Genomic DNA, 13,419 nt, shown 5'->3' with positions numbered 1-13,419 from the left:
CAAAATATGCTTGCAAACCACTCATAGCACTTTGATGATAGGCTGGTTCTGCTTCAACACATTACCAGGCTATGTATTTCTCCATCTTACGGAGAAACAACCACTGCTAAGGCTGTGGCCTGGTTTAATTCTTTACCTCTGTCATAGAGGTTCAGTACAGTGTAGTAAATGGCAGTATTATCCTGAAGGCTAACCAAACAAAGCCAAACGGTCCACAGTAGGTTTTTAAAAGCCACAAAGATCTCTTGTAATACTCTAGCCATGCAAAATGATGATTTGTAAACCTGCACAAGCCGCCAGCTTATTTAGTTTTGTGATAATTAGGCAACACAACAATTAGAAAATCACCATGACATTATTAGTTGCTTTTGCATAAAGGAGATATTCTTTAGGGATTTAGCTGATATAACATATAAACAGAAAATATCTTTCTCACACTCTTAAGCATGAAAAAAAAATTAACAGAAATTCCTAAAGCTGATTGAGATTAGAAAAGATGAAACAATACTCCAATATGTCTTCAATAAGATCACTTTCCCGTACCAACTACTATATGACTTAAGCCCAAATGAATACCCAAAGGATGTTATTATAGCTTAGTTCTGTTTCTTATTAGAATAAGGCTTCCACACATATCTCCCCAGACACATTGATATAAAGTCTTCTCTATTTCTGGTTAACTTCCTGGACTCCTGACCAGACATTTCCATAAGGCCACCCTAACAACTGATGCCATTCACTTCAGACTCCATAAATGTTCTGTGTATGAACGTTCCCTCCATCCTGTTCTGTGGATGGACAGAGAAGACCACAGCATGCTAACTTATGACCTTTTGGAGTGATGATCTGATTCAGTCACTCACTCTGTACTCTCAAATATACACTTAGCACAATACCTGGAGTGTGATACACACTCAACTGTACTACCATTAATGTTCTTATTACTACTGATTTCTTATGCTGTAAGTCAGTAGCTCCTGACTAGTAGGAGCCATTGACTAAGAAAACACATCACCAACTACCTGCTATAAAATCATGAATCCAATAAAATGACGGATATAAAAATGCTTTTGAAGTCCTAAGAGTGTGCAGAGTGAAGTGAGTCAGAAAGAGGAAAACAAACATCATACATTAAATATACCAAGTGTAAAATAGACAGCTAGTGGGATGCTGCTGTAGAGCACGGGGAGCTCAGCTCAGTGCTCTGTGATGACAAGGGGGTGGGATGTGGGATGAGTTGGGAGGGAGGTTCAAGAGGGAGGGGACATATGTGCACATATAGCTGATTATTCCCTGGAGAAGGAGTTCGCAACCACTCCAGTATTCTTGCCCGGAGAGTCCTGTGGACCAAAGAGCCTTGTGGGATAGTCCATGGGTGGCAAAGAGTCAGACACAACCAAGCATGTAGGCACAATAGCTGATTTAGGTTGTTGTATAGCAGAAATTATACAATGCTGCAAAGCAATTATCCTCCAATTAAAAAAAAAAGTGAAGGTCACTTCAGTCCACTTCAGTCACTCAGTCATGTCCTACTCTTTGCGACCCCATGGACCGCAGCACGCCAGGCCTCCCTGTCCATCATCAACTCCCAGAGCTTACTCAAACTCATGTCCATTGAGGCAGTGATGCCATCCAACCATCTCATCCTCTTTCGTCCCTTTCTCCTCCCTCCTTCACTCTTTCCCAGCATCGGGGTCTTTTCAAATGAGTCAGCTCTTCACATCAGGTACCCAAAGTATTGGAGTTTCAGCTTCAGCATCAGTCCTTCCAATGAACACCCAGGACTGATCTCCTTTAGGATGGACTGGTTGGATCTCCTTGCAGTCCAAGGGATTCTCAAGAGTCTTCTCCAACACCACAGTTCAAAAGCATCAATTCTTTGGCACTCAGCTTTCTTTATAGTCCAACTCTCACATCCATTCATGATCACTGGAAAAGCCAAAGCTTTGGCTAGACGGACCTTTGTTGGCAAAGTAACATCTTTGCTTTTTAATATGCTGTCTAGGTTGGTCATAGCTTTTATTCCAAGGAGTAAGTGTCTTTCAGTTTCATGGCTGAAGTCACCATCTGCAGTGATTTTGGAGCCCCCCAAAATAAAATCTCTCACTGTTCCCATTGTTCCCCCATCTATTTGCCATGAAGTGATGGGACTGGATGCCACGATCTTAGTTTTCTGAATGTTGAGTTTTAGGCCAACTTTTTCACTTTCCTCTTTCACTTTTATCAAGAGGCTCTTTAGTTCTTTGCTTTTCTCCTGGCAATCTTGATTCCAGCTTGTGCTTCATCCAGTCCAGCATTTCTCATGATGCACTCTGCATGTAAGTTAACTAAGTAAGATGATAATATACAGCCTTGACATACTTTTTTCCTGATTTGCAACCAGTCTATTGTTCCATGTCCAGTTCTAACTGTTGCTTCCTGACCTGCATACAGATTTCTCAGGAGGCAGGTCAGGTGATCTGGTATTCCCATTTCTTTAAGAATTTTCCACAGTTTGTTGTGATCCACACAGTCAAAGGCTTTGGCATAGTCAATAAAGCAGAAGTAGATGGTTTTTTGGAACTCTCTTGCTTTTTCAATGATCCAACTGATGTTGGCAATATGGTTTCTGGTTCCTCTGCCTTTTCTAAATCCAGCTTGAACATCTGGAAGCTCATGGTTTATGTACTGCTGAAGCCTGGCTTGGAGACTTTTGAACATTACTTTGCTGGCATGTGAGATGAGTGCAGTTGTAAGGCAGTTTGAGCATTTAGTGAAGGTCACTTAGTCATGCCTGACTCTTTGCAACTCCATGGACTATACAATCCATGGAATTCTCCAGGCTAGAATACTAGAGTGGGTACCCTTTCCCTTCTTCAGGGGATCATCCCAACCTAGGGATTGAACCCAGGTCTCCTGCATTGCAGGCAGATTCTTTACCAGCTGAGCCACAAAGGAATCCCAAGAATACTGGAATGGGTAGCCTATCCCTTCTCCAGTAGATCTTCCTGACCCAGGAACTGAACCAGGGTCTCCTGCATTGCAGGTAGATTCTTTACCAACTCGGCTATTGGGGGGGGGGGCAAAAAATTCACCAATAGGAATACTTCCAACTGAAACAGCCCTTCCTAACATTTGTGTTCCTCCCTTTCCATCAGCTAATGTTATAATCCAACTCTTCCCTATTTTCAGATGAGGTATATCCAAAGGAAGAGTGCCAATGCAATGAAAATAATCACAGCTCTTACGAGGATGTAGTATTGCATAAAGGCCATAAAAGGAATGCTGAAACGCTCCTCACATCATAGCAAAGCTGCGGACAAGAGTGGAGCTAGCTAACAACCAGAGGGGTCAAAGCTGACTAGGATGATGACAGGATGGTTGCTTCCAAAGTGGATGATCTAACTCCTAAAGGATTTAGAGAGGCTCTTGAGATTGTTGCAGAAATGGCCCTCTCTGTTCAGGCAGTAGAAAGTGCAGTGTGCAACGAAGGATGTATTTTCATATTATTACACGATTCCAGAAATACTAGGGAGGGCATCCACAGTGATGATTTAGTCTGCTCGAGCTGCCGTAACAAAACACCACAGACTGGAGGGTGTGTGTCTACTTTCCCATGGTTCTCAGTCGTGTCCGACTCTGTGTGAGACCCCATGGCCTGTAGCCTTCCAGGCTCCTCCATCCATGGGATGCTCCAGGCAAGAGTACTGGAGTGGGTTGCCATTTTCTCCTTCAGGGGATCTTCCTGACCCAGGAATTGAACCCATGTCTCCTGTATTGGATTCTTTACCAGCGAGCCACCTGGGAAGCCCCAAATACCTTCTACAGCTCCTGGAAATCAAAACCTACTCTCTCACCTTTGTTCTTTATACAAATCTGTATAAGCACTTCCCTCTGTTCTTTATGAAGTCCAACATGGAAAAACAGCGATTTTTGCAGTAAAAATTCCCTACCCAAAGTAATAGTTCAAATAAATCTAGACCACTCAGTGATTTTACAGTGAATCTATTAGAACAAGTATTTCAGGATAAAGCATTTAAGACCAGGACTGTTTTAACAGACTTAAAAATAATGTAAAAACTAAACACAGCCAAAGCAGTATTGTGAATGACTGAATGGGAGCCCACCGTCTATAAGATCAATCATTAATAGAGCCAAATATTTCAAGTTTATTCTGCAGTGGCTGATTACATTTATTAAATGGACATGGCTGAGCCATATAGACATGGATAAAATAGGCAAATTATCTGGCAAGTGTAAGCAGCTCCATCCAAGACTCCCAGTGTGGGAACTATCTGAAGTAGAATCAATGCTGCCCACCAGGAACACAGCACATGTGAACAACAGTACTGTCCCAGGGAAGGGCTGCCTGCATAGATTCATCTACACGGCCCATGGTTATACTCTCGTCTAACAGGTTCTCCTAAGTACGTAAGTTCCTTCCCCAAAACATCTCCTTTTCATTCCTCACTCTTTTATGGCAAAAATGAAAAAAAGCTTTACTGTAATAGCATGGCTATTGCACAATACTAGGAATACCCAACACTATCAAATTGTACACTTAAAATGATTCAGACATCAATTTTATGTTATGCAGACTTTTTACTACAATTTCAGTTTTTTCAATAAAATGCAAAAAAAAAAAAAAGAGAGAGAGAGAGAGAGAGAAAGCCATACATTTTTGTCCTATTCATATTTTTGGCTAAATCATAGGCCAGTTGGGTGGCATAAGAGATGTAGGATCTAAATTCAGGAGTATTTCAATTTATACAGTTTGTTCAATGGAAACTAATTAGAAATATAATGAGTACAAACAGCAACACATGGACAAATGGAGAATTTTTTGGTGTGTCTGATTTCTTTCTTTCTTTTTTTATTTCCATACTTTACACCTACTTGATGGAAGGGATCAGGGCAATTCTGTTTAAGCTCACCCTTACTACTTACAGTAGAGACGCCAAGACCACTGCTTTTTCAAATTTCATAAGACTGGGAAATGTTCATTATTAAGACAAATAGGGATGTTGTCACAATATGGGAGAACTATCTGACAGAGATACATGTATACAGTATATCACTGCTGTAAATGGAAAAGAAACAAAATTCCCATATTGACTTTGTGTATTTCCTTCCCCTCATCACATCCAAAGCTTCTGGTTAGAGTTCATTATTGCATCAAGGTGCCCCCAAGTCCTGGTCACGCTCATGCACACATACCCCCCCACACAAATACACACACACACACACATTATTCACAGCTGATTTTACGATCAACAAAAAGATCCAACAGTCATCTTTTATTTTTTCAGATCCAAGTGAAGGATGTTTTTGTTTGTGCATCAGATCCATTGATGAAGTCACCACAGCTCCGGGAATTACTCACTAGCTAAATAAGCTTGCTGTGACACCAGGGGAATACAAACCATTGTTTTTTTCCAGGAGTCACGGTAACAGACACTATTCTATTTGTTCTTATTTAAAGGTTGAACAGGACTCTGGCAAAATAAATTCTAAAATTCGAAAGCATAACAAGTTTATATCTGCTTGAAGAAAAAACTTAGAACATGTCTAAACACAAATAAATTTCTAATCCAATTCATTACATGTTATTATACTTGTTTTTTTTTTTCTTTTTCCCAGCTGTCCTCATTCACCCCGTCCAGCGATGAAGCCTCTAACAACAAACCCTCTCAAGTTTTAGCAAGAAGAATCTCTCTCAAGTCCTTTAAGAGAAGGTGGAGACATTTCTTCTACCTTCATGCAAACTACTTAAAATGCAAAGAAGGTGACAATCCACACTCCAAATCACGGTCACTGAAACAGGCTGATACACTTTGCATTAAAGAAGGCTGTAAGCTCCAAATGGTGATTTAAGTGTGTCGGGTCTGTGCTTATACCTGATTCCCTTTAATACCACAATTCATTGGAAGTACCCTCTACTCACAGATACTCATCAGCGAAAAGTGAGCAACAAAGAAGCAGATTCATCTGGACATGGATTGTCTGCCTGGTGCACCCTAAAATAACCTGTAATTCAGAATCGCTTGCTTTCACGCCTCTCCTGCCTTCTCTCTGATCGCCTTCACATCCTTTTATTTCTCCAAGTGATTTGCAAAGTGTAAGAGTCGCCATGCCGCTTCTCTCAGGAAACCCTAGCACACCCTCCAGAACAGTAAACAACAACAAAAAAGAAAATGCTCCCTGTTCTGTCACCCGCAAGGCCATCAGCAAAGGCTCTCAGGAGATAGTCATAAACAAGCAATGAAGACACCCTCCAAAGTCGCAGCGTCTGCCCTATGCCTTTCCTTTCCTCCCACCCACCCCCCTCCCACCCCCGGTGGCTTCTCCACCAAGCTCTGCTCAGACATGTGTGCTCCTGCCTTAAACCCCGGAGGCGAAAGAGCAGACTGTCACTCTTCAGTAAAAGCTGCCTGGGTTGGGAGGTGGCAGCGGGGACAGGGTGGAAGAGAAGGGCTATGTCCAGAAACAAGAACCCCCACTCCGACTGGCAGTGGGGTCACAGCTTTGTGGCCCTGGGAAAGTTGCTTAACCTCGCTGATTTCCTCAGCCATCAAAGAGAATAGGTACAGGACAACGCAGTGGTTATCCTCTGATCACCCAGGCTGGCGCGTGATGTTCTGAACTTGTTGCCTAGCTCATCAGAGTAAAACCTCAATACTTACGTTTGCATGAACTCAAGTTCCTAAATAGATCTGTGAACGGGCTGAATAAATTGAACCACTTACAGACATTTCCTTGAGTTCCTCCAATTAAACTGAGTTTCCAATCAATTTAAATCAAATATTTAAACCCTGGCACAGCACCATCACCCTGGTCTGGCTCTTCTCCTAGGAAGCCAGCTCGACACCTGGTATCTTCCGGTTGCCGAGTCAATGTCCTTCCATATTCTACCTTTGTCTCATGGAAGAACGTCTGTCTCTATATTCTCCTCATATGGCAAAATCCCTAGGACAGAGGTCCAGACTCCAATGTTAAGAGCATAAGTGCAGTGCTTGCTCCTGGTTACCCATCCAGATCTGCTGATATTACGTTAGGACTGACCCTAGCCATCCACCTTGAAGTGTCCATGACACCAGAGGGCCACAGTGAAACTATTTTGCAATGTCGGCACGCACAAGATGTATCAATCATGGTGTATTCCATGCCCATAGCTCCTGCTAGAGAAAGCAGCCTTAGGCGACTGCGTTTTTTAAAATTTTTATTTTATATTGGAGTAGAGTTGATTAACAATGTGTTAGTTTCAAGTGTACAACCAAGCGATTCAGTTTTATATATACATATATATATATAAAACTGTATATATATATATATATACACACGTACACATTCTTAGGTGACTGTATTCTGTTCCACAGAAACCCCACTGCCTGCCAGTCGCTGCTACCTGGGCCAGGGATGGATGGTACCCTGATGTGGCCTGGGACCCATGGTACAAGCCTGTCTCTGTAGAGACCTGAACTAGAAAATCCTCAAGGAGCGAGATGGGAGGTGCAGGTTGAGAGGGAATGTGGCTGGAGGGGCCACAAATGATGAGAGATGCCTGGAGAGCATGAAGAGAAAGGAGGAATCAGGAGGTGGTGGGGGCTGTATGCAAGTGGTTCAGTCTACAAGGGAAGGCAGGAAGGCGGCTGGCATTGGCTCGTCCAGGCCCAATGACGCTAGGTTATACTAGCATTATGATGCTCACCCACCTTCAAGTGAAGATCCAGAAACACCTGCTCTGGATTCTGAATAAACCTGGGTTCGGAATAAGCTCTGGATTCAGAACGAGCCTTCAGCCCTGGGGTTCCCCCGCTCAGATTTCCACAAGCTTCAGTTTCGCCGATGGCCTGGTGTGTGCTCACCTCAGTGTGCCTCGTGTCCTTAACAGCCCAGAGTATCACAGCCTCTCAGGTATTTCCAATGTTAGAGACTCAGCTTTTTACAGCTATAACTTATCCCTCAAAACATCTTTTGGCAAGAGAGACACTGGAAAATGGACCCCAGACAGCTTCTACGGCCGACTTTTATAACTTACAGTTTTGTATTTCATTACAACATTCTTTCTGCATCACGTCACATTGCTCAATAAAAGTCCTCCTTTACGACAGCGTTCATTCATCAAAGAAGGGATGGAGCCGCCTGCCTGTTTTGTTCCATGTCAGGGGTGACGCTGGGCAGACAGAAATGAGCCCCACGGGAATGACTTTACAAGCCGCCTCTCTGCCCTCAGGCTGAGGCTTCCCGCACAAACAAGTCCCCCGGCCCTCTGCACACGAGGTGGCGGAGAGCCATCTGCTTGGAAAGCACACGTTTCCATCTAATAACCTGCCCCGAGCTGGCGTGTCTTTCCATCCAGAGGGCTGTATCAGATTATATTTTGCACAGCTCTGCTTTATTTATTTCAGGAAATGCCAAGTTCATTGCATGCTATAGTCTAAAAGCACCATCAACTATAAGAGAAAGTGTATTTTAAAGATGTTTCCCAGGCCTGCATAGTGTACTATTTACATGCAACAGTATAAACACACAAAGTTCCAAAGATTACAAATGTGCAAATATATATATATAGAAATACTCTTGTTCTTTCTTTCCAGAACAAACAGTCATGAGGGGACATCCAGACTTGTATTTGTCTTTAAGAAACTAGTTTAATCTGTGACATTCAAAGGGATAGTTTGGTGAGCTCTCATGTACCAAAGTCTTGGGTAAAATGCCAACCATTTAACTTAAAAAAAAACACATTGAAATTTGGGTAGATATTTAAACTACTTTTATAAAGTATGGAAGTATGAAAATGGATCTTTTATTGGTTTCAAATAAATGGAATATATTGACATTAACCTGGCTAGTACAACATATAGCTTTGCAAAGGTGTATCAATTGAGGCAGACTGTTTTTAGCTGCAAGAAACTAAAATCTTAACTCAAACCAGCTTAAGCCACTAATAAAAAAAATCCGCCATTAACAGAAGAACAGAAGCTGCGTACATTGATAACATGAATATCAAAAACCCATTTCTGGACGCTGCCGATCTCAGCACTGGCTGCATCTTTAGGTTTGTAGCAATACAGATTGAGTAGCTTCTGGCAACAGTCCAGACATGATGATATACAGAAGAAAAATGTATAGGATTTGTTTTTGTAAATTTTTCTTTCACTTTTTAGAAAATGTTTTATGCTGAAAAACTTCAAACATACAGAAAAGTTACAAAAATTACACAGTCCTTATATTCTTCACTGAAATTCATCAGGTGTTAACATGATTCCACATTGCTTTGTCTCCCTCTCCATAAATATATACATAATTGCTGAACCATTTGAGAGTATCTTGCAGCTATTATGATCCTTTACCCCTAAAAACTGGACTTCCCTGGTGACTCAGATGGTAAAGCGTCTGCTTACAATGCGGAAACCCAGGTTCGATCCCTGGGTCAGGATCCTCTGGAGAAGGCAATGGCACCCCACTCCAGTACTCTTGCCTGGAAAATCCCATGGATGGAGGAGCCTGGTAGGTTACAGTCCATGAGGTCACAAAGAGTCGGACACGACTGAGCGACTTCACTTTCCCTTTTCACTTTCATGTATTGGAGAAGGAAATGGCCACCCATTCCAGTGTTCTTGCCTGGAGAATCCCGGGGACGGGGGAGACTGGTGGGCTGCCGTCTAGGGGGTCGCACAGAGTTGGACACAACTGAAGCGACTTAGCAGCAGCAGCAGCTTGTGTAATCTACATTCAATTTAACAGTCAACTATCTCTCCCCCAAATCCAAGTCTACTTGGACCCTCAGAATGTGACCTTATTTGGAAATAGGAACTCTGCAGATGAAATTAATTAAGATCAGAATTAGGGTGGGGCCTAAACCCAGTGCCCAGTGTCCTGACAACGGCTGTGTGAAGGCAGAGACACGTGGGGAAAAGGCCATGTAACTGCAGAGTCCGTAGTGCTGCGGCTGCAAGCCAAGGAAGACAAGGATGCCCAGCAACTGTCAGAAGGGAGGGGGAAGCAGAGGCTCCCCTGATGGTCCAGCGGTTAAGAATCCACCTTGCAATGCAGGGGACGTGACCCCACATGCTGCGGAGCAACTAAGCCCGTATGCCGGTGTAGCCAAAATAAATAAATCAGTAACTTTAAAAAGAAGAAGAAGGTAGGAATAGGAGAGGAAAGACTCTCCTCTAGAGACTTCAGGAGGAACATGCCCTTCCCAGCTCCGTGCTTGCAGACTTCAGCCTCCAGAACCATGACAGAACGCACTTCCATTGTATGAAGCCACCCGGTTTGCGGTCCTTGGCTACAGCAACCCGAGTGCATGAATACACAGTCACCACGCATTTGTGAAGTTCAGGAGGTGTGACACGGAGACGATGCTCCTATCTAATAGACAGTCTATATTCAGATTTCATAACTTTGCCCCCAGTCTAGGATCACACATTGAGTTTAGCTGCCATGCATCCTCAGCCTCCCTCAGGATGAACCCATTCTTCAGCCTTTGCTGGTTTGACGAGGACAGGTCAGTGGCATGGTAGAGCAAATGGGATCACTAGGATTCCCGTCATACACAAGGTGTCTCTCTTATGGTTGCTCATGCTGTGCATGGTACCACTGCCACCAACCTCTCTGCTCATCCATCCTCCTCCTCAACCACAGTAGATCTCTACCCCCACTGACAGGTCCAAATGAAGGCCTATCCCACCGTGAATTGCTTGTCCATTCCCGGTTATATCATTTCTCCTGCTTCTAGAACTATATCCGTAATAGTTACTATCTTAAGAGTTCATTTGATACTTAATAACTAGACTTCATTGTCATTCAACTTTTCCTAAGTATGCACTGTACCTTACCAAAATCTGCCTTACAGCTAGTACTATGTACTCAATATGTACATTACCTGATTTAATTAAATTAACACATTCAGTAATTTATTACACAATTAAATACTTGGTACTCTCACGAAGTGACTTTTCCCGCTTGGCTTGGGTATAGCAGCAAAATAAAGTAATAAAGGACAGATCTTTCCATCTCAGAAAAGTCCATAATTATAAATCAGTAATTATTTCCATAGGAACAATTATTCTTTCAGGTATACAGCTGATGTTTGCTCATTAGGAGAAAGCACTCTGGGGAATAAACTATGACTCATAAATAATAGGGAAGGTGGTTTTATTATCAGTTATTGCATTGAAAAGCTATATGATTCTGTTATTCATCAGGATAAGGAAAATGAAGCAATTAGAGTCAAGCCTCACTTATTCATATTCACATTACTGAAAGACTATCTTACTAAAATAGAGAAGTCGATTTATAGAATGTTTCTTGGGAAATGCAATTAAATTCTTTCAAATATAAAGAGTTATGTTTTGAAAACCAATTCATAATGAATTGCTCAAATGGGAGCCTGTTTTAATACATATATACATCTATAAGAAAGTGAAAGTGTTAGTCACTCAGTCATTTCCGACTCTTTGTGACCCCCACGGACTGTAGCCCGCCAGGCTCCTCTGTCCAAGGAGTTCTCCAGGCAAGAATACTGGAGTGGATTGCCATTTCCTTCTCCATATGTATGTAAGAAGGGACTGTAATTAGCAGATCACAGCCAGAGTTATGAATCATACAGAAAACTAATTTTGTTCTGAACCAGACCTGGGAATGCTTTGACCTTCTAGTTTTATACTCTCAGAAAATATAAAATTGGTTCACCAGGTGATCTTGATTTTCCTTTTAAAACTAATTAATAATTCCATTCTGGTTCAAAATGTGGTTCAATTTCCGAAGTCAAATAAAGCTTCAGCATCTTCTGAGCCTCTGCCTTGGCATCTACTTATGCTGGAAACTGCAACCTCTACACAAATAAGAGCTTTACCGTGCTTGCAGGTAAGTCATCTTGCCCCGCTTCTGCTTTTGTTTCATTTATTCACAGCGCTTGATCTCTCTTCATGCATTCATGATGCATACAAAAGTAAGCAATCGCTCTAACCCTTTTTGAATTATCACAAATAACTCAATCTTCCAGCCTGGGATTAATCTTTTCATCCTCTACAATCCCAAAGCATCTCTAGGATCCTGATCTTACTTTTCAAACTCAAAACCTGAATATTTGGTCTTGAAAAAAGCTTCTTTCTGATCCAGGGATGGATTTCAGGGGTGAGTCCAGCAGAGCAGTAAGTACTAAACCACATTCAGTTCCAGATACACACACAGACACAGACACCAGACACAGACACACACACACAGACACACAGACACACACACGAGCTTCTCTGGTGGCTCAGGTGGTAAACAATCCGCCTGCAATGCAGGAGACCTCGGTTCAATCTCTGGGTAGGGAAGATCCCTGGAGAAGGGAATGGCAACCCACTCCAGTATTCTGGCCTCGAGAATTCTGTGGACAGAGGAACCTTGTAGGCTGGTTCCAGTCAACACCAGGAACCAGTCCATGGATTCGCAAAGAGTCAGACACAACTGAGTAACTGACACTTCACTTCATATATAGATAGATAGAGACAGAGAGAGACTCTTTTCCTCACTGGCTGTCTAGTTATGCTCACTTTCACATACAGCAACCGCTGTTTAATACCTTCCAATTAAACATGTCCAATGAAGACTTCCTGCCTTCACAAACTCCAAGGTTTTGTCTGACTGAGCAGGTAAAATTTTTGCTAATATATCAATCAGTCTAAGTGGTCCTCATGAATCTATGCTGTTTTATAGAGAGAAAACAACTGGAGATGACCAGCATGCCAACCATACTGTCAACCAGTTTCCTCAAGCACGAGGCTCAGCGTCTCAGTCTAATGCAGGTTCTCCATGAACAGCCAAAGCTTCAGGGCAAGTTTCTGCACTCTTCCCCCTAAATGGCCCTGTAACAGCCGTCTGTGAGGACCGTCTGCAGCCTGTGTCGGCCTTCCCGTGGTCTCTGGGCCTGTGCACAGGACTCAGCTATGCTTCAGGCTCAGGGAGCCCACACTCACCCCAGAATTTGCTGTTTATATACAGTCTTCAGCCAAGCACTACAGTCGAAGGGAAATCAGCAAGAATGATCCTCCAATGGATTAAAAAAAAAACATTTCAGAGTCTAAAACCAGACTGTGTATTGGTTCTCTCTCTCCTGAACTTTTAACGTATTGATTTTAAATCACTATAGAGAACAGAGGGATAAGTCCTCTCCAGACGACATTTCAGTTTAACTACTTAGACAGACAATGGGCATCTCTACAGAACTACTGGGAAGAACGACAACCATGTGAATATGCTAAACTCAAGAGCATAATTTTGGGAAGCAGTCTCCCGATATTAACTGGCTATGACCAGCAACGCATTTAGGGGTACATTTTGCAACTAATTTATGGGGATGGTTTTGCAGGTAATAAAATTAGATTTGTGAACTGGTAAAGTTTTTCATGGCTGAAGTGAGTCATTAATCCTGCTCTGAACCTGTCCTGG

General features: G+C 42.5%; 1 protein-coding gene across 21 annotated transcripts in view; it reads right to left on the bottom strand.

Moving 5' to 3' along the window:
• NCAM1 (neural cell adhesion molecule 1) overlaps positions 1-13,419 on the bottom strand; it is a 367,664-nt gene that overhangs the window by 300,774 nt on the left and 53,471 nt on the right. Inside the window, exon 1 of one of the 21 annotated variants that reach the window (XM_060399285.1) lies at positions 1-13,419. This exon is cut by the window's left edge and continues 39,661 nt beyond it. The exons of the other annotated variants lie outside the window; for them this stretch is intronic. The gene's annotated coding sequence lies outside the window, so the exon portion shown is untranslated. 21 annotated transcript variants of the gene reach the window in all.

Source organism: Ovis aries, chromosome 15 (genome assembly GCF_016772045.2).
Source record: "Ovis aries strain OAR_USU_Benz2616 breed Rambouillet chromosome 15, ARS-UI_Ramb_v3.0, whole genome shotgun sequence".
NCBI classification, from domain to species: domain Eukaryota; kingdom Metazoa; phylum Chordata; class Mammalia; order Artiodactyla; family Bovidae; genus Ovis; species Ovis aries.
The sequence above is the reverse complement of the archived record's forward strand: the minus strand, read 5'-3'. Positions and strand labels throughout refer to the sequence as shown.